This window comes from Zalophus californianus, chromosome 2 (assembly GCF_009762305.2).
Source record: "Zalophus californianus isolate mZalCal1 chromosome 2, mZalCal1.pri.v2, whole genome shotgun sequence".
Taxonomy (NCBI): domain Eukaryota; kingdom Metazoa; phylum Chordata; class Mammalia; order Carnivora; family Otariidae; genus Zalophus; species Zalophus californianus.
In genome coordinates, this window is record NC_045596.1 from 150,424,783 (window position 1) to 150,450,679 (window position 25,897).

The 25,897-nt window shown below is 41.3% G+C and overlaps 1 protein-coding gene and 1 long non-coding RNA gene across 3 annotated transcripts in view; both read left to right on the top strand.

Moving 5' to 3' along the window:
• Positions 1–2,617, top strand: part of LOC113924531 — an 87,244-nt gene extending 84,627 nt beyond the window's left edge. For both annotated transcript variants that reach the window (XR_003520700.2, XR_004819910.1), the window contains 2 exons: positions 348–460; positions 2,464–2,617. This is a non-coding gene — a long non-coding RNA (uncharacterized LOC113924531). The remainder of the gene's footprint in view (positions 1–347; positions 461–2,463) is intronic.
• Positions 1–25,897, top strand: part of XKR6 (XK related 6) — a 320,586-nt gene that overhangs the window by 87,209 nt on the left and 207,480 nt on the right.

Here is a 25,897-nt window from a genome sequence, read left to right on the forward strand (position 1 = left end):
TGCTATCTAGTGTCATTAGCTTCATTAATGATATTTTTATATTTAACTTCATAAAAAAAAGGAAGGAACGTTTCAGAATCTCAGGAGATAAATACAATACTAGTGTAGCTTTGTAGAACCGCCTTGGTATTAAATTTTCATTGTTACTGTTACCCCCGCCTGCCCGGCAGCTGATGGGATAAGAGCAGCCTTTCATTCTAAATAGGATTGTGACGCTCTGGATAGAAATGTGTACATTTTCATTTCTCTGTGATAAAAATGGCTTCTGATATTTTATATATTTTAGTGTCATGTTAGAGATTTCATTCCATGATCATTTGTTCATTCACATGTATTTTTATTTTTAGCTCTAAGCGAAAGACATGAGGCCTAAGACTGAGATGAGGTTGTTTTGAGGCCATCTGATTTCTGACTAGAAGGTGTGCGATCGCCTCGTCCTGAAACCACTTCAAACAGAATGGTAATGGCAAAACCTAAGAGAAAGAGAGGCCATCATGTTTTTCCATGTCTGTTCTCTTACCCCAATTCCTTCCTCCTTAAGAAAAAATCTTAAGTTGTGAACAAAAAGTATTAAACAACATGCTGATATATTCTAACTAAACTGGTTCAAATGTAGAGTTGTGTAAATCGACATATTAAGCCTTTTAAAAGTTTAAACTTTTTAGTGAGCTCTAGTGAGCTACTTAACTAGTGACAAAATATTTATATGGAAACACCTAAGCGATTAGGAATTTGCAGATTGAAATAATTGTCTTCCTTTGAAAACGAATAGGGTTTGCTTTTGAAAGGGACTGCAGACTTAAGTTTTTCAGAATAGAAAGTAAGGGTTCTTGTCACAGCTTTCTTTTGCTGTCATAAAAAATTTTGATGCCTTATGGATGCTTTTTTGTTTTTCTTTTTAAGATGTAAAGTCCTATGAAGAATGTTAGTGGTGTCAGTTAACTCTGCTTTAATTATTGCAGGTATAACTTAGTTCAAAGTCTGTTTTATAGTTGAGGAGAAGAGCACTGTTTGTCTTTATTACAGTAAAACTTTTTTCGGGGCGTGCTGCTGTTAAATATTAAGTTTATTCCAGTGGACCATGTCCTGTTAAAATAAGGATGTAGCAGAGCTTAGAAAAGCAGTTACTAGGCTTAATTCCCCTGGGAATAGAAGTCCAGTAGGTTCTTTGCCCAAGTTCAGATTTTATACTAAGCCATCTTTTCAGAGTAAGAAATTATTTGATCTTTCTTGTACTACATGTAACAATGTTCCTAGCAAAAATAGTATCACAGATTTACTTATATTTAGCCTCAATTACACATTTGTTTAATTGGTGGCATGCCAAGAAAATGAAATTGTCATCCCACCCCAGAGGATGAGACAGAGGGCAGGTTCTACGGAACTCTGACAACATTAATATATTTTTAAAAGTCACACTTATTTTCCTGTTTTCTTCCAGGGGCTCAGTTTTTGCTCTAGTTCTACATTCCCTCATTTCTCTACAAACAGTATTTTCTCCATTGTCAAGAGTGACTTAAATTTTTAAAATGTAGTTTTACTTGTATACGTGGCTTTCTGTGATGATAGACTTATTCACATGCCATGTAAATCCAGGCACTATTTAGGTTGACTGGAGTGTAATGATTTTGTGTCTGTGATCTCAGTTTATACTTAAATAAGTCAGTCTAGCTTTGTCCTAAAGAGAAACAGTACACAACAGGTCGTTTCTTTGTTTTCTATATCTGCTGATGTGTTGTTTTATTCTTCTGAAATGTGAACTTTGAACTCTTGCTTTTCTATGGAAAAATGTAATAGGCTAATGTAAAAAGCATCATTTTTTAAGCCTATAGTAGAAGTGTTCATATAGTTCACTTTCGTGTATTAATGCTTTAATGAGAAACAATACTGGTTGTTTTTATTTTTTGAAATTCTCGTTTCTTATGTTTACCCCAATTTTTTTTTCAAATAAAGCCTATCTAAATTGACCATTTTTGAGGTTAGAAGAACTTTGAAGGTCATCTTTTCTGTTTCATGTGCTAAAAGTTAATGGGATAGAAGTACAGAGACTTTAACCACTATTAATTGGCTAAAAATATGGTTTCTAAAGGCATGTGTTATATAAGAATGAAATCAGTAATTTCATTTATGCATCTGAATGTCTGTCACCATAATGATAGCTTTTAAAAGAAAATCTAGAAGTTAATGCCACTTTAATTTAAAGCCTGAAATTGTAAATGTGAAGATATTTGGACCCAGTAAATATTAAATAGGTGATATGTGTGAGTATAGTTTAATATTTTTTAATAAGTAAACTGCCTTGTTTCTAAGCAAAATTTTAATGTTAGACTTAAGAGCTTATAACTGTAAGATGAGAAAGAAACATTAACTTAAAAATGTCATTTTGAAAATTATATATTGACCTTTTCTAAAAAAGTTTTTTCCTTTTGACATTGTTTAATTTTTTTCCTTTTTGTTTTTTAGGTTTGCAATTTTTTTTGGTGATGGCATGTTCAGAATCTTGGATCCCTAAGTTGAATATGTTGGAAATATTTAGGAACTCTGGAAATTACTGTTTGGTGTATATAATGACTTACTAGGTGAATCAGTAGATTTAATAAAAAAGTATATAAAAGAATAGGCCTTATAATTTTGTGTTTCTAAGTTGACATGCATGTCTCAAATTCTCATCTGTCAGTATCAGTGTCATTCCCTGGAGACAGCTATATAATAATTTGAAGATTTGGGGGTTTTTATGGACCCCATGTTTTACCAGGCAGTTTATGTAATCCTCCCATGCCAATTTGGTCAGCTCCTTTTCCTTTCTATCTACCTTGCCGTGTAGCTTACTTAGATCAGAGGTAATTATTGATAGGAGATCAAGTGACAATCCTAGAGATAGTAATTACAGAATTTCAGCCTGGAAATGACCTCAGAATGGTCTGTATTAGAATATGTAAATTACATCCAAATACACTTGTGACCAGATGCTGCTGATTTTCGAATTGGATATTGCTATGTAGGACCGAAGAGCTAATGAGGAGGAAAAAGAGCTGTTCCGTTTCAACTCCTCCCTCTCCCCCTATTGTTGGGTGCATTCATTAGTGGAAAGTAAGATGGCCAAGAGGTAGACAGTATAAATGGAAAGGAGAAAAAACAAAACCTGAATCTCTAAGAAGGAATACTTTCCCTTAAAAATTTGAAAGTTAGCTCTATTCCAAGTACCTGAACACCCTATTTTAAAACCATAGGCTCACTTTCGCATAGACCCAGAATGTGAGTGAACTAAGTACTTGCCCAGAGGGAGAGCTGGAGACCTTGTTTTCTGACAGGAGAGTCAGTGCTTGGGTGAGTCCATGGTTGTCTGCTCAGATGAAGAGGTTTGAGGAGCATCGTGGGGCAGTTATCTTGATAGTCAAATACAACAGCCTTCCTATCCCTTTGACCAAAACTGGGGAAGGGCTGCCTTTTAAGACTGTGTTTAGAACAACTTGAAAAAGGATCATAGGGAAAGGCCGAGGAGAATTCAGGGCTATAGAGACTTAGTGGTAGCTCAGTAGAATGTTCATGTATTTGCTTATTGCAAGTTTTATCATTGGTAGATTATCCAATAATGTGGAAGTTTGTGTACCACCAAAGTGTTCATAATGTTTCTACGGGAAGGCTTCTAGAAGCTAAATAAGATACACTGTAGCACCCCCCCCCACCCCTTTGCTTTGCTTTATTTTAAGAGGATTTGACTGATAGGTATTTAATAGATGACACAATGAAAACATTAGATTTTTAAAAATCAAGTTACATTTTAATTTCAATGTGTGTTGCCTGTTTGCTGCTTTCCCATTACAATTGGCTTTTTAAAAACTCTCCTTCTGTGATACTTTTGTCAATAGAGGTGTTTCCTCTTAGCCAATTCTAGCCACAGTATCGACTGGGTCTCGGCATTTGATATACCCAGAAGGAATTAGGCAGGAAAAAACTTGGTCTCTACTGGAATGAATATTTTAAAAACCTTCTTAGATTCTGAACACTTTGAGTACAAAGGAAAGAGACCCAAGAGAGGGAAAAATGTAAGAGCCCAAGAATAAAAAATGCTGGTGGGGGTGGGGGATAAACTCTTACACAGCTAACCTAAGTGTCATAAGGGAAGGAAGTGAAGTTCCTGGAGATGAGGAGGCAGTTTATAAAATCCCGGGACAGCAGGCATTCTGATATTCAGTTGGGTAGTTCACAACTAGCGGGTGGTAGTATTTTAAGGCTAGTGACAGGTGATCTGGGGGAAATATTAATGTATTTCCTAACAGTGAGTTTGGTTTTTATTTTAGTGTGTTATAAATAGGTATGCAGCTCAAAGATGAACGTAATTCAAGATAAGTATCTTCAATCTTAGAGAAAATATAATAAAAAAATGGATCTTATGTCCCTATTGTATAACTTTAGAAAGTAATGTAGAATACGGAGCATAATAGAGAATTGATGGCATGAATATAATCAGTATTTGATAGAAGCTGTCTAGAAACTTCTAAGAAAATCCTTACATTTAATGTTGTCCTTAGTTGTACTGTAACAGAATTTTAGTGGGAAAATGTGTACCTTCTTGGGTCACCGTGCTCCACAGACTGGCACATCACTGTGAAAGTTTAGAAATCTGACTCCGTTTACCCTGGGGAGGAACACAGATCTTCGTAAATTTGGGTAAAGTACGTAGGGACCCACAGAGAAGGTGAGCCTAGCACAATGAATGGTTCTTTGTATTTTGGTACTTTTCAACCCCCTTTTGAAAATCTGAAGGTAACTATGGATCCTTTCTCCAACAAGACTGCAGTTTCTGAGGGTAGAGGGACTGCCCTTGGTTGTCAGGTCAGGAAGCCCTGATCTAAAAGATCATCTTCATTTTTCTTCTGACCTTGCTCTGACTTTATTGTCACTCTCTGTCAGGGGTTCTCTGTCGCCTTTGAAGGGAGCCTCAAATCTTGAAGGACACTTACTGCCTTACACATTGAACTGAAGCCACAAGTCCAGAGCTTTGTAATAAAATGGAGCGAACATTGTCCACAAAGAGCTGGCCCACAAGTACAGTAGTAAAAATAGAGCCTGAGGCATGAAGGTGTGGCACAGCCTCCGAGCTGGTACCTGCTTCCTGCTGGTGGAGGGGCATTTATTCCATAGGAAGTTGAATATTAATGTTTTGTTTTTAAAATGAGCATGTTTCTTTCAAGAACTCTAATCATTTTAAAGGTTTTCTGCCGAAGTGTGGCTTTCTCCTCATGTGTTAGGATGTCACATTAATGGTGTAAAATGTGTACTTCAAATTAACTTAGTAACTGGGGAACTTGGGATTCTGTTACTTTGTGACTCTGAAATTTATAACACGTTTTCAGGAAAATTGTTGATTCCCAGATAATTCATTCTTAACTCCTTTCAAGTTTCTGAATGTATGATTGTTTCTGAACTTTATTAAGCCATTTATAAGATTAGACAAAACTATCTTCAGTTCTTATTTTGACACGGAATGGATACATTTAATTTATCTTATTAGAAATGTGTTTTGACAGAAAATTCTATTTGAGTGGCTCTAATCTTCATTTTGGAATCTCAGATCCCCTGCTTGTTATGTTGTTCATTGGGACTTTCCTGCAAAATACAGCTTCGCTGAGAAGATCATCCTTGAAAAATCAAGAAGTCTGAAGAAACTAATTTGGGGACTGAGTAAAGAGATGGAAGAGCATCATCAGACTGACAACGCAGCACACTCTGGAAACATCTTAGACTGCAGCGCTTTTGTACATGAACCAATTTGTGTTATGAACTGGACCTATATAGAGAGAAAAGCACCTCATAAAATGTATCTTTAATATAAGAAAACACACTCTGGCCTCTAAAAACATTTCTGTCAGAACAGTCTGCTCTTGACTACCCACACTGCTGGAGGGAGCCCGGGTCATCGTGCTTGACTGAAAGTTAAGACATCATGTATTCTGGATTTGAAGGTGTTTATAAATTTCCTCTTGGAATATAGTGTTCGGGGCTTTTACAACATCTGTCTCCCATGTGCCTTTCATGTCCCCTGAGAAAGGAGCCTGAGCTGTCTGTGCCCCAATGCTTGTTCTCTGTCCATCTTTCTCGGCACCGTTGACTTAAATGGGAGGAAAACATGGAGCGTGTAGGGTTCCAGCACCCTGTTAAATCTGTCCCGCTCATCCCTTCCAGGTAATTATGTCACATTTCCCTTTCAGCTCTTCTAACTGTGGCCCAATTTTAGCCCCTTGGTTAGGTCAGGGTACTGTTTCAGGCTTCTTCCTTCCCATTGTCGTGTTTTGTTCTGGCCGCGATGGGAGGAAGGCAGTTGCCTTACTGTAAGAGTCCACCTGTGTCCTTTCATTTTCTTCTCCCTTCCTGCATGGTCTGGTATAGAAATAAAACAGATCTAGAATGGGGGAGCCGGGCTGCGTGAGGTCTGCCTGTATAAACTCACAGCACTGTATTTAAAATACACCCTTTTAGCTGCGGTGTTGACAGTAGTCTCCTTTGTGTCTCCGCCCTGTGCTGGGCACTTTGCAGGGTGTGGCGGTCCCCTCTTCCTCCGCACCACCGGATTCTGTTGAGGCCAGGAATAGACCTCATGGTGCCTTAGGCACGGGGAGAACCGCAACTGACCTCTGTGTTCCTGGGGTCATGAGTTAATGAGGTAGTAGTTGAAGAGAGATCCTGGTGTCCTCCACTGGACTCGAGTCAAAGCAGATCATGTCCATAGGATTTTGAAAACAAGATTTGTCAAAAAACAGGCCAAATTTCAAGTTAACCATGAACCCACAGTGACCATCCTGGTGTGTCTTACTTTTAAAAAAAAATAAAAAGTATCCCTTAAAAACATCATATTACCGTGACGTGCAAAATGTGATATTAGTCAAAAAAATTTTTACAAGTAGCTTTCAGAAACGTGTAAATATGTTTTGTGTAAAAGAGTATACACTGCGTGTAACAATTTTCTGATTCTTGCTCTAATAAATATTAAACTTAAGTGGTCTCAGTATTTAAAACCTAATAGTTTGAAAATATTTTTTGAGTAAAATTTTAAAGTATGTAATTTTTTTTACTTTTCATGTAATGTGCAAGTATTCTTAGAATACTTGTTTGTTTTCCACATGTGAAACTACTGTGAACAGGGTCTGTGTCTTCACTAAGAGTTTCTGAAGCTTTGGCTGTAATGAACCAAGTGCTTGGGATTGGGCTGGCTGGAAATGCATATTGAGCTTTTCTGTGTATGTAGCAAACTTTGTCCAAATAAAGTAGCTTTGTACCCTGAAGGAGCTTTTAGTAATTAAATTTTTATTAAATATGGGCAAGTTAAAGGAGAAGAAATGAGCAAAAGGATCTATAAATGGGAGTCTAAATTAGTGGTTTGCAACCTTTTGCTGTCGAAGGTAGCAGTGGTAGTGAGTCGGTGGGAATGGGGTAGGGGCGGGCTGTGTCATTTGAAGAGAAGAGAAAGACACCCATGTGGCATCAGTAGTGGTGGGGTGGGGTCAGTGTGTGTGAGTGCTCCGTGGACCTGAATCCAAGGTCAAGGAAGCTTGGTACTAGAAGTCTATCCCCACAGTTCCTGAACGACCAGCAGAGGATGGGTGCCAGGTGAGGCAAAATAGACAAAAACAAGGACAGACTAGGGGCCTCAAAAGTCTTCTGTTTTTCTGTTTTTTTTTTGTTTTTTTTTTTTTTTTTGGTTGAAGAAATTGTCCTTTTAAACGTTTATGTCATTCCCTCTACGGTATACCCTTGGTAAAATAAAAAGCTTGCCATGTCAAATTAGTTCTCTAAGGATATTTTAAAAAAATTTATCGGCCTGTAAAATCAAAAGGCTGTGTGCTGCAGGTTCTTGGAAATGTGCAGGATTAACATACTAAGGTCCCAGTTGTTTATCCTGCAACGCATAGTTCACAGGACACTGATTAATGTCCCAAAGAATAGTCTGGGCAGGTTTAGATAATTACTTCAGCATTGCTGTATAGTGGGAGTCACTGTCTTAAAAAGCCTAATTAAGGTAGCAGTTCAAGGGCGCCTGGCTGGCTCAGTCGGTAGAGCATGTGGCTCTTGATCTTAGGGTGGTGAGTTCCATCCCCACGCTGGGTGTAGAGATTAATTAAAAAAAAAAAAGTTAAAAGGACAGCTAGTATCATCCTGTTTCAACCAACTGTTGACCAAAAACTCATTCTGGAAGTCTCTCATACAGATCTCCAATAGTTTTATGTGAAGATAAACTGAAACCTCGAATAATGCAAAGATCAACTACAACACAAACTCTTGAAATCATTTATACTACTTTGCAGATAATTTTTCAACCTGCGATATAGTCACCAACCTGCAAAAATTCTACACTAATAAATGACGAGAAACAATGCAATGGTTGTAACTTGTGTTATTTCTGCTTATCTCCAGTAACAAGTTTAAGACTGACTCTATATACCATCGTCTTGTGTGACTAGACTACTCTTTTATATCTCATCCACCTATGTGCTAGCTACTGCAGTAAGTGATCTATCTATCTATCTATCTATCTATCTATCTATCTATCTATCTATCATCTATCAATCTATATCTATGGAATGTGTCAAGGAGTAAGTTTTCAAGAAAGATAGTGAGATTTCTTCCTTTGGCATCTAAAGATGAAGGTTGGTATCCTTCCTAAATGGATGCTTGTAGGCAAGTTCAGAGGAAGTCCATGGCCTCTAGTCATGGTTTCCAGTACTCCCAACGTACCTCCCTTAATGTCGGGGATGTTGCAGATTTCTTACCAAATTGCTCATTAGGGAAAGCTTGCCATATTCTGCATTAAGTGTTTTTCCTAGCAGACCCAACTTTGAATTACTAAACCCAGGGCTAAAATTAGCAAGGGCTTGTAAATTTCTCAGTACTGGAGGGCATCACTTTGCCATGAAAATTTTGGGTTAAGTATTTTGAACATTCTCAGTTATGTAGCAGAGAAAAGATTATAAATGGATACACACTGATTTAAGTCATTTCATCTAAAATATGACATGACCAAAATTTAGAGACTTGCCATTTTGTATTTGGAAGAAAAAACACAAATTACTTACTGTGGATCTTTGATGACCGTTACAAGCAGGAAATTTAGTTTCTCTCTCTCGCTGATATTTCTTTCAGTCTTGCTCCAAACCAAGTTACATTTTTAGTCAAATCATACCTCAGAACTTTTCCGTTAGGAATTAGGATTTTCATTAGCTCCTGAGTGGCTCTCAGTGACCTTTCCAGGACGGCTTTTGACCTAAGAAAGCTGCATCACAGAATGAGTTATGCAATTTTAAAAGCCCCATTTGTGGGATCTTCTGGAAAATACTAAAATATTCACATCACTGTAAGATAGTTTCCCACTTTCAGAAATGAGAATTATCCTTAAGTACTAGGCCAAGCGAAGGCGAATGTGTGGTTCACGGCTCGCTCTGTCTGCCTCCGGCTGTTCTTGTTGGGTCTGATTCAGCATACTTCCTGTGTGGGGGCTGAGTGGCACAGTGAGCACTGGAGCTTCTTGATGATTTTAGGAAGTCAGGCAGGTGTTGGATGGAGGCCTTGCTTTTCACATCTACCAGCATAAGCAATTCCGGTTTGCTTGCTTTTTATGTAACATCTTTCTAAGAAGTCACTGTAGCAAACTGTAGTTTTGCCCTTCCTCTGGATTATATTTTTTAGATTTTTATCTGTTTAAATTAAGAAGTCAGGTTAATTCCATAGCTGCCATTTCCTTGGGAAAAATGCCAGCAGCAGGGGACCTGGAATTCCATCTCGTACTCACTATTATGTAAGGCTTAAATTCTGATTTAAAAAAATGATAAATTTGATCATTTGAGTGAAGCGAAAGAGTGTAAAGGTGTAGACCTTTTTCTCTCCCCTTCCCATCACTAGTCTCCTGCCCTTCAGATCCTCTGGCCCCCACTGGTAGTGAAGCTGATTATCACCTGAAAGGTTTGAAATTCAGAGCAAGAGTCCGAAAACGGGGATAGCAGGGAAGTGGCACCGGGACAGGGTAGAAATCCTCCAAAGTGCGACACGCACTGGGCCAGGCTCCCGGTACTGTTGGTTTATCCTCATGTGTTTATGACTGAGCGGACCAGGCTTGAGCTCTGCACGTTAACTCTTGCCTCTTCCAGCCCTGTTTGCATCCTTTTCTTCTTGGTGGAAGCCCGAATTCTCGAGAACGAAAGGTTTCAGCACACGGGTGCACCGGTGCCTGCGCGGGCATCAAATTATGAGTGGGCAGAGGCTCTCAGTCCTTAGACTCAGCTGACTCGAAAGCCAACATATCTCAACACTTGGAGTTGCCACTTGCCATCCTTGCTTCCTGTTTCTCCCCACCTTTCTTCAGTGCGAAAGTCTGCAGCAAAATAATTTTCGCAAAAAGCAATTTGGTAGGGGAACTTGAGAAGCCTGTTGCACAGGCCATTGGAGTCAATCATTCATTCTTGCAGCATAGTGACAGGCGCTGTTCCCGGCTCTTTGGGGAAACAACACACAAAGCGCGGAGTTCACACTGCAGCGCAGCTACGCGGACCCAGCCTGTGAATGACCATCCGGTGCAAGACCATCCCGTAGAACACGCGGCAAAGAGCAGAGCGCATGCGCTCAGGACGCCGGCGGGGGTGGGCGGGGCAGGCCTGCGTGTTTAGGGAGCTCAGAGTAGACCTCGTTGGGAAGGTGAGATTTGAGAAAAGGTGTGTGTCTAGATTGGAGCTGACCGGGAGGCTTCTCTTAAGGAAGCGAGAAAACAGAATCCTGGAGGGTTTCCAACAATTGTTTACCACTTTTCCAGTCACTCCTTACGGGAAGCCCTCACGGCATCCAAACGCAGCCGTGCACATTCCTCCTTGTTTTTGCTACTGTCATTTCTCCTGCCTCGATTTTTCTTTCCGGGGCCCGGCCCACATGGCCTCTCAGGGACATGATTTGGGGAGGTAGGCGTGATCATAACATGCAGCTAGACGGTATGGCAGATTTGATACTCCAGGAGCGCAGGGGTCCCACTGAGGAAGAAGGATGGGCTTTTAGAAGGGGGTCCTCGGGGGCGCCTGGCTGGCTCAGTCCGTGGAGCATGCGACACTTGATCTTCGGGTCATGAGTTTGAGCTCCATGTCGGGCGTAGAGATTACTAAAAGTAATGAATCAACTTAAAAACAAACCAGCGAGGGCCCTCGGAGGCAGGCTGTGTTTATTCCATAAGGGGGTCTTAGGAGGACAGGCCAGGTAGAGGTAGCACCAGGAGCTAAAGCAGGCCAGGGCGAGCAAGGTCAAACGTAAGGGTGATTAAAATGCAACAGATCATAGAGGCCCCCAAAGTTCATGCTGAAGAGTAGGGGTTCCATTCTACAGGTGGGAGGGGACCAGGGCTGTTCTCTGTGGCTTCTCCCATGTGGGACTTTCAGCTGGGCATGGGCCAGAATTGTTGGTTCCCGTGGGTTTGCAGTTTCTAATCTCTGGCAAGTGAGGGAAGACAGTGAAGGTGGTTGGTAATCATTCCTCTGTCTTCTGTCTCTCAATACCTGTTTTTCCAAAATGCAGATAACTTTTTCTCATAAAAAGGATATGACTTATAAAAATTCAAATAGTGCAGAAAGACAAAAAAGGGCAAAGTTCACTATCTCACTACTGTTAATATTCTGATCATCAGCAGTTTGGACTTCCCCTTCATCCGTGCTCACAGCATCCTTTGTAACGGCGGCTCTGTGTGGATGCAACCAACTAACTCCCAATGCTGAAAATTCCGTGGCTTACAATGTTCATTATTCACCTTCTTTCCCGTTTTTCACTCTTATAAACTTGGTTTCCAATGAATATCCTTCTGTATAGTATCTGCACTTACCCAATTATCTCCTTGGTGTAAATGATGGCCACTTCAAAAAATCGGGATGCCTAGAATGGGTGGATACACAATAGCAGAATTTGGTACAGACATTACCACTGAGCACTTGGTGTGTGCGTGTGTGTGCCCGCGTGTGCACTTTTCAAAGCACTTTAGTAGCAACTAATGTCCCCAGCTCTGCATAAAACATGGCGAGGTGGGGTGGGGTTAGAGATGGTGGTGTCTCCTTTGGGTGGGTGAGGTGGGACTCGTGTCTCTCCTTGGCACTGCTGTCACATCGGGAGTGCCTTCGGCTCACAGAGCACCTTTGCAGTCCGCTTTCAGAACACCGACTCCGAGGCCAATGCCAGCAGAAGCTTTCTGGAATACAAGATGATGAGCATATACGAGGCCAAACTAAAAATGGAACTTTCTAGCTTCCTCGCACGAAACTGCTTTGATTCCAAGTTTCACTATTTTAGTTAGGCGGATCAAAGAGACAGCACGTTTTTCGGAGATGCTGAAAATCATATGGCAAACTGCTCTATTTTTCAACGTAGGAAGTCTTTACAAGGGTTAAGTGTGAGTGGTGCTCATTTCGGTTCTTTCAGGGGAATGTACCTTCTGGAAGTGGTCTAATTGGATCCCTCAGTGATGGTCGTCTGCCCATGCCCCCCTCCCCAGCCATTTTTTGTCCCTAAGATCTCTGGATGGTTCCTGGCTGAAACCATTGTGCAACAAACACCACGAGGAGAACTCAGAGTTAAACACTCAGTGTCCTGTTATTCTAGAAGGCTTGGCATAGGTTGAAGTCGTCAGTTCTATTCTCTCTTCTTAGAAATGAGCGCTACTTAACACAGTGTAGTGCTATCACTCTTGTACTCACCCGCCAGGCCCATTAGTGTGTTCGCTGTCCTTTCTCGGGGCCTCTGCACTGGCTGGCCCCTCGGCCTTGGATGCTCCTCCGCAGGTACCCGCATGGCTGCCTCCCTTGCTTCTGTTAGCTCTCTGCTAAAAGGGCTCCTCATCCAAGAGGTCTTCCCTGCCCCGCCTGTGTAAAATAGCATCCCATTCATGCCTTCCTTATTCCCTCATAGCAGTCACCCCAAGCTGACAGTAAAGTTTGTCTTCTCCACTAACCCATAAACCTGGAGAGGGCAGGGACTTTGTTTTGTTCTAGGCTGTTCCTCCGAAACCTACAACAACACCTGACGTATGTTAGAAACTCAAGTAAATGTATGCTGTTTGACAAGTGAATGAATCCCCCACTGTTCCTACCTAGGGACTGGTGAAGAAACTGGGAGCTTTTCAACACTGGAAGGAAGTCAAGGACTTGGGAAAAAAGCAGCGATTATCTCAGGGCCCCATCTCCACATGGGACTATCTTTGACCAGCAGCACCATTTCTGCTTCCAGCTCCTTTTCTACCTGCATGTTCACTTGAAGCCATCATTTGTAACCTTCCCCCCGTTGGAGGGTGACTTGTGCTAATAGTAGGCACAGCCTTTAAGAAGCATTTTAGTGGATGAATACATTCAATAGATACTGACCGAGCAGCAACCAGGATGCCAGGCACCGTGCTGGAGGCCAAGGTTACAAAAGGCAACAGGACACTCACAGAGCTTACAGTTTTTCAGAGTGTGAGTTTGGTGGGACAAGATGGCCCTCTTGCAACCCATGGAGCTAAGAGAAGCGCCCCGAGGGGGGTGGGAGCTTTGCTCAGTGGCGAGGAGGGCTGAGTAATGTGGGGCCGGGTATTGATGGAGAGGCAGCAGGCTGTGGGTCTATAGTGTATGGTCTCTGGGCAGAAGGAGGACACAAATGGCAGAATGACAACATGCCTGCCTCAGAGTTTGGCTTAGGCTCCCTCAGGGCTCAGGATAGAGGAGGAAGCTCTCCATACTCTTGTTTTCTACTAGACCACATCGGTAAACAAAATTCTTATGACTACCACACTTTTTTTTTTTTTTGGTTAGACTTCTGTGGACTAAATTCAGAAGCTAGTAATAATTTTAAATATTTCCATGGGCGACTGTTCCAGAAAGCTCCAAAGCCAGAAAGTCTATTTAAAACAACTTTTGAAAAAAAATAAAAAATGAAAAGTTTTGAAATAATGAATTTGTCTTTCTCCCCCCACTGAAGATTCAAAAGAAAGAAAAAGAACAAAGAAATCTCTTTCTCTAACAATGCAAATAGACTAAAATATAAGGAAACAGGAACTCTAGGTGATTTTTCTCACTTATGCAAGCAATAAATAAACAATGAGTCCTTCAAAACTCTGTAAAAGGAGAGATATCTTGAACTTTTCTGTAAGGAACATTTAGCCGAAAAGGAACATAATAAAGCCATAAATGACCAGGTAACTACTGTGTAAGTAACTCAGGGACTTGCATGGAGACAGAATTTTTGTCCTCTAGTCATGAAATTATTGAAATACAGTTTCCTGGTGTGCTTTCTGGCACAAGATGTTCTGAGGATGAGACGTACACATAGCATGAAGAGCGTCAGGAAAAACCGAAGACTGGCCAGAATAGGACCTCATTTTCATTTCACTTCATTTCATCCTGTCTCCTGGGTCCTGTGGCTCAGTCTTTCTCAAAGTGTGTGTGTGTGTGTGTGTGTGTGTGTATGTGTGTGTGTGTGTGTGTGTGAGAGAGAGAGAGACAGAGAGAGACAGAGACAGAGACAGACAGAATAACATGGGGACCTAGTTCGGTTGCAGGTTCAGACTCCCTGTTTCTGGAGAGGGACCCGGGAGTGCTTCTGCTCTTCTGACAGGCTGGCTGCTGAAGCCAGTCCAGCTGGTGCAGAAACTGCACGGAATAGCAAGGCTCTTAGCCTACCAAGAACTTTCACATGCTTTTTTTTTTTTTTTTTTGTGGAAACTTTATAACTACCCTGTGAGTTGACCACTGCTGGTGTCACCTCCTTTTACACATAACAAGACAGGTCTCAAGAGGCAGGATGCCGAAACAGAGCTTGATCTTAGAAGCCAAGCTTTCTAATGCCCCACGGAGTATTTTCATTACAGTTGTTCTGCTTTGGTGGCTTCATCATGAACAGGGGGTTGGGGAGTGGGGCAGTATGGCTCCAGTGACATTTTAGGAAAGCCAGTAGAGACAATACACACTTTTATTATTATTGTTGTTATGATGTCTCCTGAGGTCTTAGAGCCAGATCTAATGGACTAGGGAGATAGTCACATGAGACTTCTTATACTTGCCATTTTTAGGCAACAGGAAGACAGCAGGTGGTGAGTGTCCTGCTGGTGACAAATTTAACTGACTGTCTTTGGGAAAATGGGATTTAACTTGATTGTAGGCTGTCTTCCATCTTCCGGATGGAGCTAGAACTTGAGAGCTGGGTGGCTTTGATTTATGGAGCGTCATTCCTGTCAGATGGTACAAAGGATGTGCAAATCATATGCAAATGGGCTAAATCTCACTCAGAATTTGCCAACCGGAAACACAACATCTTTATTCCAGCTAGATTTTAATGTGATCTTGGGATAACTTTCAGGGAGGTCTCAACTATGCTTACTCTTAGCTGAGAAATAGCTAAATATTGTCAAACACAGAGAAAGGTACGGGCATGGAAATCCAGGGCGGTGTTTGTGACTGTGGATCCTGCACCTCATCTGGGGAGAGGAGCCCCAGCTGGTCCTGGGTTGATGAGATCTGGGGCAAAGTGAGTCTCCTATGGTCTTTCACTTTCACAAGTACCTTTTTTTTTTTTTATAAGAAGGCTGATTTCTTATAAGTGTTGATCTGACTTCCTTCCTTTTCCAAACTATCTTGGGCATTTGCCGCTAAGCAATGCAATGGTATAGAACAATTGGATTAATTTGGTGTCTTTATTCAGTTCAAAAACATGAACGCCTTGATTTTGGTGTTCTAGGAGTGTCCTGTTTTAAACGTAATACATGTTCACTCCAAAAATTTTGGAAACGAATAGAAAGTGTAAAGGAAAAAAATCACTATACTCCTACGATTCAGTGAGAACTATTGTTATCGTTGTGGTAAGTATCATTCATGAACATATTTTACCAAGCTGAGATGATGACACTATTAAGGTTTTGATTTTTTTACTATTTAAGTTTTGTAACCTACTCTTTCGAGTATTAAAATGCTTTCCCAAAATCTGAAATATTATTGAAGAGGTTTTTGTTGGCTTACTGGTTTGTTTTGCTAGTTGGTATCCCATCAGATGGATGTAGTTTATCCAGTTCTCCCTTATTGATGAACATTTTGCTTATTGCCTATTGTGTAATATGTTATGCTGTGAGAGAGAATCCTCACACTAAATCTGTGTGTGCATCTCCGATTATTCTTTTAGGATAAATATGGAGAAATGGAATTACCAACTCTAAAGATATATGTAAAATAGTTGTTGGATAAATCGTGCCTTTTGAGAAATCCTAATGAGGCGTGTTCCAGAGTAGCCGATCCAATTTATATCCTTAACCGACAGTACACTCTGGCTGTTTTAGGGTGTTGCGCTTAAACTGCCTCTCTGACAGTTTAAAATGATATCCCTTTGTTTTAATTTGCATATATTTGATCTCCCAGAGACTGAATCGCTTACATTTCTTTCTTTTCTTTTGTGAAATGCCTCTTAGGTCCTTGGCTCCTTTTTCTTTTGGAGTTTGGTTTTGTTGTTGTTTCTCAGTGATCCTTGAAAGCTCTGTCTTGTACACATATTTTCCCTCACTTGTTTTTTTCACTGTGTTTGTAGTATTTGCTGACATTCAGAAAATGTTCTGCTTTTACCTAGCCAGATTTTTCAATCTTTTATTTTAGGCTTTCTTCTGCTTAAAAATGTATATATACTTCTTAAAATCCAGCACTCATTATTCTTTGATATACAGCAGTACCTCATTTGAAATGGAGTGTAAGCCTCCAAATTAGTATTTGCAACTTGGGAAAGGAAAGTCAAACCCCAAATGGCCAATTTGGTATCTCTGTACAAACGTGATCTATGCTCATTAGTTAACACTGAAAATACACTCCTATTTCTCTAGCCTGGAGCTACCTCAATTAAAAGGTTTTCTAAGGGAATTCACCTTAAAAAAATTCACCTATGAATTGACCTATGATTTTTTTAGTGTCCACCCCATAGGCAGCATCTTGCTTTTCAAGGAGAAGCCAGTCAGCCTGCAGGAGGTGAGAGAAAAGCATGGAAGGGCCTTGGCTTTGCTCAAGGAACTTAGCATCTCAGAGCCTCAGAAATGATGGTGGTGGTGATGATGATGGTGACGACAGTGGTGGGTGGTGGGGATGCCACTTCATGGGGCTATGCAGGGAGCAGGCGTGGCAAGGTGAGTCTAGTGTCTGGAAGCTGGCAACTACTTTGTTACTGTTGATACTGTCATCTCTCGCTCTGTTCCCAGCACTGGCTTATTTAAAGGAGGATGTGTGGGGGTAAAGGGCAGGAGACAGAGGGTTCAAAGGTGAGGTCTCTTTCTGTGTTTGAGGTCCCCTCATCAGTTTGAGAAGTTATATATGCCCCAAACAAAAAGTAGGTAAGTATAAAGACACTGAAGTATAAAGGGCTAAATTTAGTGTTATAGTTAATACATTTATTATTTATAAGAAATCAAAAACAGGAGATACCGGTGTGGCCTGAAGAGTTACTACACTCTTATGTATATCATTTTCATGTAAAAAATGCTTGAACCAGATGTGGATGCATCTCAGGTAATTTCAAGGAGGAGGAGGAAGAAAGGTCATGTTTCCAAAAATCTATCATAACTAAGAGGCCGAGACTATGTGAGAGGTGCTGAAGTGCTGGCAGGGCGAAACCCAGTCCACGGTCGGGCACAGGGGGCCTGGGATGCACCAAACTTTATGCCAGGCCAGTTTTTCTTGCATAAGCATCTTTATGCCATGGTTGAAGTTGTGACTTGAGATAAACAGTGGATGAGAATGCTGGGGTGGCCGATGGTGTGGTGGGGTTGGCCACCGTGACCATTGCAGGGCTATGGAGTGTGCAGGCAAGCAGCAAGCAGCCCGACCAGGTCTCCCTGTGCCGTGAGCCCTGGGCTGGCCACCCAAGGTCTCCCTGTAGCTTATGGCTACATAAGATGAGGGAACTGACTGGAGGGATTGTGTGGTCTTCAGGCTCATTTCAGGTCTGACTTTCCATGATGCAAAACCAATTTATTGATTATTGCGGGCCAGAAAAATTAAAAGAGGTTGGAAGGGATCGTGAGTTATTTTCTGGCTGAGGTTTGTCCAGAAGCAGAGCAAAATGAGCTTCTTGATCACCATACAGGAGGAAGAGTTTATCTTTGGACCTCTTACCAGTCTTCTTGCTGATCTTTGCAGGGCAGCACCATGGCCAGCTCTTGGGGGAACTAAGCATTTCTCTTCCTAATATTTTATCACCTTTGATATTCCCTGCCCCTCAGCACAGCATGCCTGATATCCCAGCTTCCAGAGGATACAAATCTTTCCAGCCAGGGTCTCCACCTAACCACCTCAAATTTAGAGGGGTCTCAAGTTGAAAGAGTTCCATGTTCAAAGTCCATAGTGCTGGAGCGCCTGGGTAGCTCAGTCAGTTAAGCATCTGACTCTTGATTTCAGCTCAGGTCTTGATCTCAGCATGATGGGAGTGAATCTTGAGTCTGGCTCCCCTCTACAGGGAGTCGGCTTCTCTCCTTCCCCCTCTCTCTCTGCCCCTCCCCCTTCTTGAGTGCACTTGCTTTCTGTCTCATAAATCAATCAATCAGTCAATCAATCAATCAATCTTCAAAGTCCATAGTGCTATTTGTACATTAAATGTTCATCATTTTGCTCAATAGATACTTAGCCAGCATCTATTGTGTGCAAAGCACTGTGCTGGATTCTTGGAAAGTATTTTTCAAATTGCATGTCACTGCCCATTAGCAGGCTTTAGTCTCAATTTAATTGGCTCCAACCAGAATTCCAAAAATAAAACAAATAGAAAAAAAAATCAAAGTGTCTCACACATAGTAAGGCTAAGTGCTATTTAATAAAACATTTATTTCAGTTTTACATTTTTAAGTGTGTGAGCATGTAATGAGTGTCAGTGGAAAATGTATTTCTCACTGCAATATAGTTAGAAAAGTTTAAAAACTACTGCGCTGGACTCCCAATCCTTTATCTGCAACTCCACACTCCAAAACATGAAGGTTTTTTCTTAAGCTTGGCACAAGTTTGTTTGGCAGCAAAATAGTGATTTAAGGGTATTTATGGTCTTCCTCTATCTCACTTACTGTGAATATTTTTACACTTAACTTCAGAATGGAGTCATACGTTTGACCCCAGTGGACATATTGCACTCAATTACTTACCTAAGGGCCAAAAAATTCTGAACCATTGGACTTTCCACAAGACACCAGGGACTTATGTAAGGGATATAACAGTTTTCATCCATTCAGCAAATACTTATTGAATGCTTACTATGAGCTGGGCATTGTGTTGGGTCTCAGATATGGAAGGAAGAAAATTAGTGTGAGATGAATTCCTAGGGAATTTCACAGTCCTGTGGGTGGAACAGATTCGGGGCCACCAGAGCTGGACTTCAGCACTGTCCTTTCACATTCTTTCTCTCTGTAAGTTCACCCAGGCCCTTGGTTGCAAGGATTTCTCTGCTGATGTCTTCTAGTTCTCCTAAATCATTTTTTAATTTATTTTATTTTATTATGTTATGTTAGTCACTATACAATACATCATTAGTTTTTGATGTAGTGATCCACGCTTCATTGTTTTCATATAACACCCAGTGCTCCATGCAGTACGTGCCCTCCTTAATACCCATCACCGGACTAACCCATCCCCCCACCCCCCTCCCCTCTAGAACCCTCAGTTTGTTTCTCAGAGTCCACAGTCTCTCATGGTTCATCTCTCCCTCTGATCCCCCCCCCTCATTTTTCCCTTCCTTCTCCTAATGTCCTCCATGCTATTCCTTATGTGCCACAAATAAGTGAAACCATATGATAATTGACTTTCTCTGCTTGACTTATTTTACTTAGCATCATCTCCTCCAGTCCCATCCATTTCTAATACAACTTCATACTGGCACTTCAATTCAGCACATTTAAAAACAGACTCCAAATTCCTTCCTCCTGTTTTTCTATATCATTAGGAGTACCACTGTCGCCCTCACTTGGACACTTGTTCTTGACCCTGTCAGCCAGTTATTGGTCACTTCCTGTTGATTTTTTCCTACCTATAGCCCTTGCCTGCTTTCCCCTCTTCCCATTCCCAGCGCCACCTCTTGGTACAGATAAAAATTACTACTTCTAACCTGAAAGGATGGTCTGGAAGAGTAGTTGGGAAGAGAGAGGGTCTTAGGATCATAAACGCCTGGGCTCAAGTTGTATCTCTTCCCCATTCTGCCCAAGGTACCTTAGGCAAGTCACATAGGATCAGTTTTCTCATCTAGGAAACGGAGTTGATGATACATATTTTATGAGTTGTAGTTAAGAATATACACACCAAAAACAATATTAAAAGATAAGATAAGCCACAGACTGTGTACAGATAGTTGTAGGACATGCAACTATAAAGGGGTTAGTATTCAGAATTTATAAAGAACCCCCTTCAAACCAGTAAGGGCAATAAGGCCAATTTTTAAAAAATGGGCAAAAGATGTGAACAATTTCTTTTTTTAATTTAATTTAATTTTATTACATCATGTTAGTCACCATACAGTACATCATCAGTTTTTGATGTAGTGTTCCATGATTCATTGTTTTCGCGTAACACCCAGTGCTCCATGCAATACGTGCCCTCAATACCCATCACATAATCTCCTCCAGTCCCATCCATGTTGATGTAAAAGCTGGGCATTCATCCTTTCTGAGGGCTGAGTAATATTCCATTGTATATATGAACCACATCTTCTTTATTCATTCATCTGTTGAAGGGCATCTCGGCTCTTTCCACAGTTTGGCTATTGCAGACATTGCTGCTATGAACATTGGGGTGTTTGTGCCCCTTCTTTTCACTATATCTGTGGTGAACAGACAATTTCTAAGGAGGAAATAAAACAAAAGATGTTCAACCTCATTAGCAATCCAGGAAATGCAAAAGTTAAAACAATGAAATACTGTTTTGCATCTATAATACAGCATGAAATGTAGGCAAGTATGTCAAGCAATAATAATTCATATTGCTGGTGTATGTGTAAATTGTTCCACCCTCTTTAGAGAGCGAGTTAGCAATATCTAATAAAGTTGATGATAGATATTTCTACCAGTCAGCAATTTCTTTCTCCGGAATGTCCTTTACAGCTTTGTTTTTAATGACAAGAATATCAGAAATAATAAAAGCATCCATTAAAATGAGTCTGGATATTCATTCAATGAAATACCATATAGCAGTGAAAGTTAACAAGTTAGAACTACATTTGTGTCATCATGGATTGATCTTAAAACAATGTTCAGTGAAAAAAGCAAACCACAGAATATCTATGGTATGAAAACATACATGTAAAAATTTAAAATATGCCAAACAATATTATTTATATATATTAGACCTATGTGGGTGCATGTGTATGCAAATGTATGGGTGAATATATACCTAGCTTATGAATAAGGGTATATCGAGCAAAAATATTAAACTGTGCATGAGAATGATTAACAACAAATTCAGTGCAGTACATACCTTGGGAAGGGGAATGGAATGGAGAAGGTGGCAGAGAGGGTTTCAATTGCTTATTAAGTGTTTTATTTCTCAAAAAGAAAATGAAGCTATGAATGCAAAATGTTAAATTTTGACAGAGCTGAGTGGGCATATTATTGTTCCTTGTATTATGCTCTTTACTTATATGCTTGAATTTCATTTTTGAAAAGCACTCAACCCCAATCTGGCACTCAGTGAGGGTGTAATAAATATACCTCCCACCCCATTCAGAGGGCTTCTAAGTCTTCTTTTCCCCTGACTAGTTGAGTACCATTCCTTCCATCTGGCCTTCTAGATCAAATGAGGTCTAAACTTCCCTGGTGAGGCAGTCTTGATCCTCTAGTCCCTGGCTCCCGTGTTTATTTCTAGCTTTAAGCTTTAGCACTTTCCTCAATGGACCTGATTTTTCAGCCGTGGGGTCTCTGGTCATGCCTGATGCTTTCCCGCCCTTTTGTCTTGGCTTTTGTGGTTTTCTTGGCTGAAATTCCCTTACACCTTTTTCCTGGTTAAACAAACCCAACCTTCTTTTCAACCATCCATCCGCCCATCCATTCGTCCATTTATTGAACATCTATGTGCAAGGCACATGTAGCCTAGCCTGATTTGTTCTCTCACAAATGGTCATAACTTTCAGAAAACCTCCAAAATGCCTTATAGCTCTAATATGGTATTTATCATAGTAAACTTTATTTTATCTTGCTAGACTAGGCACTGAAGGGCAGATACCATTCTCTTCATTTTTAATGCCTTGCACTTGTAGGAACTCATTCAGCACTGGTTGAGGAAATAAATGAGTTTCAGATTACATGTCCAAAACATTGAAATCAGTGTTAAGATTATGGTTTAATCCTCATTACTTGAATTTAAATATTTAGTGTCTTTAGCCCATTGATTTTCATAAGAGTATCATGCACTCCCTTCCATCTTTGTCACCTGAAGGAAGGGAGGACGTCCTACCTCAGCCATTCTGCCTTCATATTTTCTGAAAACTCAGACTCCAGTGCACCAGGCATGATCTCACCTCTCTAGGGACTTTGCATTTAGTTAGAGAGGAAAACAGTGCCACAATAAATTAGTTAATACGACAAGACAGTATGAGGTGTGGGTCAAATAAATGGTGTTGGCATCATGATCTGAAATTGTCCTTAATGAAACAGCTTGTTTCATGCTTGGCTGTGTAAGACTCGTTCTGAGATTCATTCCTTTGCAAAGGGATCTGGGTCAGAATTATCATTTTGTGTCAGACTGGGTTTCTGTAAATTCCCCCCACCCCTCCCCACCTTTTGGCTCAAGTAGATACTTAACAACATCTCTATTATATGTAAACTGATATGTAGGTGTGGATTTGAAGATGTCTTCTGATACCACCATTTCAGAGGTGTGAGCCTGACATATCTTTCTGACCTGATGCTGAATGGAATTTTCTTTGCACTTTTTCAAGACAGGTGTCTGTGAATTCTTAAAGCTACTAGCCTTCCTCACACCCCTTCCTTTCCAGTCTACTCCTGGAAAACAATTTTCAGTCTGACAACAGTTACACTTTGTTTCCAACAACCAGTCCCAGTCTGTTTGCTTGTTTTCATGGTTATTCCTTATCCAGGTAGGCTGTTCGAAAACTTTGGTTGGAAGAACTCTTCATACGGACTTCACTCTTTCCTGGACAGAAGTCCCTTCTTTGCCTTCTGCCTCTACTTGAATATTTCTAGTGATGGGAAACTCACAGTTTCTCAGTGTTAATAACCTTTACTTGTGGAATTAGAGACTCAAAGGTTGTCTGAACATAGTGGGAAGGTTGGGCTCACAGAGAAGCAGTGGGGCTCACAGGGAGTTCCAGGAAGTCCTCCTCCAAAGGTTCAGGATATGCTGGCAGAACCCAAACTTTTGAGACAGTGGATCCGTCAAAGCTTCCTTTGAGTTATGGCATTACTGGAGTCCTGGCTTTAAGAATGCTGGTCGTATTCCTCTAAGATTTTGTAAATGACTGTCTGTCCTCTGGAAGGGCAAGGAATGGAATCCAATTCTGGCTGTCTGATTGGGGGTGGGGCTAGAAGAATGAACATAGAGGCAGAGAGAGAATTTGGGCACCTACATACGGATTGGATAGGAGACCAAATAACCAGGGAGAGGCTGCAGGGGCCCTGACAAAGTCTCCTCAGCAGGAACAGGCTGGTCAATATTGCAGGTGTGACCCTGGAACCTCCAGACCTCTGGGGGTCAGACAGCACGTCTGATTGGCTGAGACGGAGTCACATGTCCCCCCAACCCCCAGCCCCACAGGTGTGTTCCCAGTAGAGGAGGGTCTGGATGGAGCTTTCTACCTCCAGGGTGGGCAGCAGCAGTAGTGGGGCCCAGCAGATGGGTAGGTGGCTGCTAGACTGCCAAAACAACAGCAGGGATTCCTTTTCAGTAACAAACGATGAGGAAGTCCTGAATGAACCATATGGAATATGACACTGTCTGAAAAAGAAAAAGTATATAAATCGATTTACTCTTCCTGGTTCTTTGCTTTAAGCTTTGGCATGTCTGTTTTATTGGCTGGGGAGGTAAATGTGAGTTACTAATAGAACCCGTGCCAGGTTGGCTCTGCCTAATAGGGTCCAGCGACCGTCTGCCAAGAGGAGGCTAGAGCTCGCCTAAGGAGGTATGTCAGAAAGGATAATCAAGTTCCTCTATGAGGTAGGCTTGCTTCTCACTTGCAGAGCACAGTCCTTCTCTTCTTGAGTAATCCCAAAGCATGGTTAACCTTGTTGGGATTCAAGTGTTGATGTGCTCTTTGGAACACTAAGAAGTGTGTTTTCTCTCTCTTTGGGTTATGTGTGGTGTGATGGAGGCCTTGGAGACCCAGGACACCAGGCCCTGCCTGCTGTGGAGCCCCCTCCACTTGCCTAGGCCCATTCCTGTCCTGGGCTCCCTGCCTGCACACCTCCCTCTTGCATCATCTTGGCACACTTTCTCCCTTGGTTTCCCCTCTCTGCACACCTTGCTCCTGTGCTTTCTGACCACGTATCCCTTTCTGCTCTGGATCTCCTAGCTATCTGACTTGGATTCTCAAAGCCAGTTTCCCAGTCTTGACTCTAAGGAATGTGAACATAAACAGAAGGTGTACTTTGCATGATGGTTTTTTAAAGGCCACCACTGTCAACCAAACTGGGACTTAAAAGCTGGAAGCAAGTAATGGATTCACAACCAGCTTGAGTGAATGAATGCAAGCTGCTTGCTGGATAATTAATAGCTGCAGTTGACTGAATGGGAGGATCTTATAGGCAGGAGTAATATTCAGACCACTGGGAGACTTGTCAGGCACATGTCCCTGAATCAGAGTGAATCCTCCCTGTGGCTACTAGACCAGGAGAACTGCTCCATGGCTGCACCATGACTAGTTGGAGGGCTCCTGAACTCATGGCAGGGACAGGAGGACCCCTTGGGGTGGTGGTTTACCAAGCAGGAGAAAATTGGTTCATACTCAGTATCAGCCCAACATGGAGTATGAAAACTGACAGAGATGCAGTGTATATTTCCAGTGCTTCTTTTTTGGGGAACAGGGATTGTTCTTTTAATGTGGGTTGCTTATTCTTTTGGGATAGGTGATAGTTGATAGATGATAGTTGGATTCTATCACCAACCTACACATTAGGAACCTTCTCTCTTATGCCAGTCTGAGGCTTCTTGTTCCAGTTGAGGAGAACACAGTCTCCAGAATGAGAGCAAGGGAACCCACCCCACCTCCTCCACACAGTGGCTGTGGGACATCTCGTAAACCACTAGTCTACTCTGTAAAGTGGGCCTGACAGTACTTCCCTTTTAGGGACATTGTGAGGACCCAGTAGGGTGACATAGGTTAATCATCAGGCACTGTGCCAACCACTTCAGTCATATCCTGGAGAAGGCACGGCCTTTTAAGGCAAGACTGCACAATTTATCATAACAAGCTGTCAGCTTTCAAAACAGTTTATACTCTCGTGGTTTTAGGGAAGCAATGGCTTTATGTTAAGTGGTTTTGTAAATATTACAAATATATATGTATTTTTTATTCTTTTTACTTTTATTTTATTTTATTATGCTATGTTAGTCACCATACATCATTAGTTTTTGATGTAGTGATCCACGATTCATTGTTTTCATATAACACCCAGTGCTCCATGCAGCACGTGCCCTCCTTAATACCCATCACTGGGCGAACCCATCTCCCCACCGCCCTCCCCTCTAGAACTCTCAGTTTGTTTCTCATAGTTCGTCTCCCCCTCCAATTTCTGCCCCCTTCATTTTTCCCTTCCTTCTCCTAATGTCCTCCATGCTATTCCTTATGTTCCACAAATAAGTGAAACCATATGATAATTGACTTTCTCTGCTTGACTTATTATAAAAAAACAAACATATATGTAAACACTTACAAAATATATGTAAAATAGCAATAAATCATACTC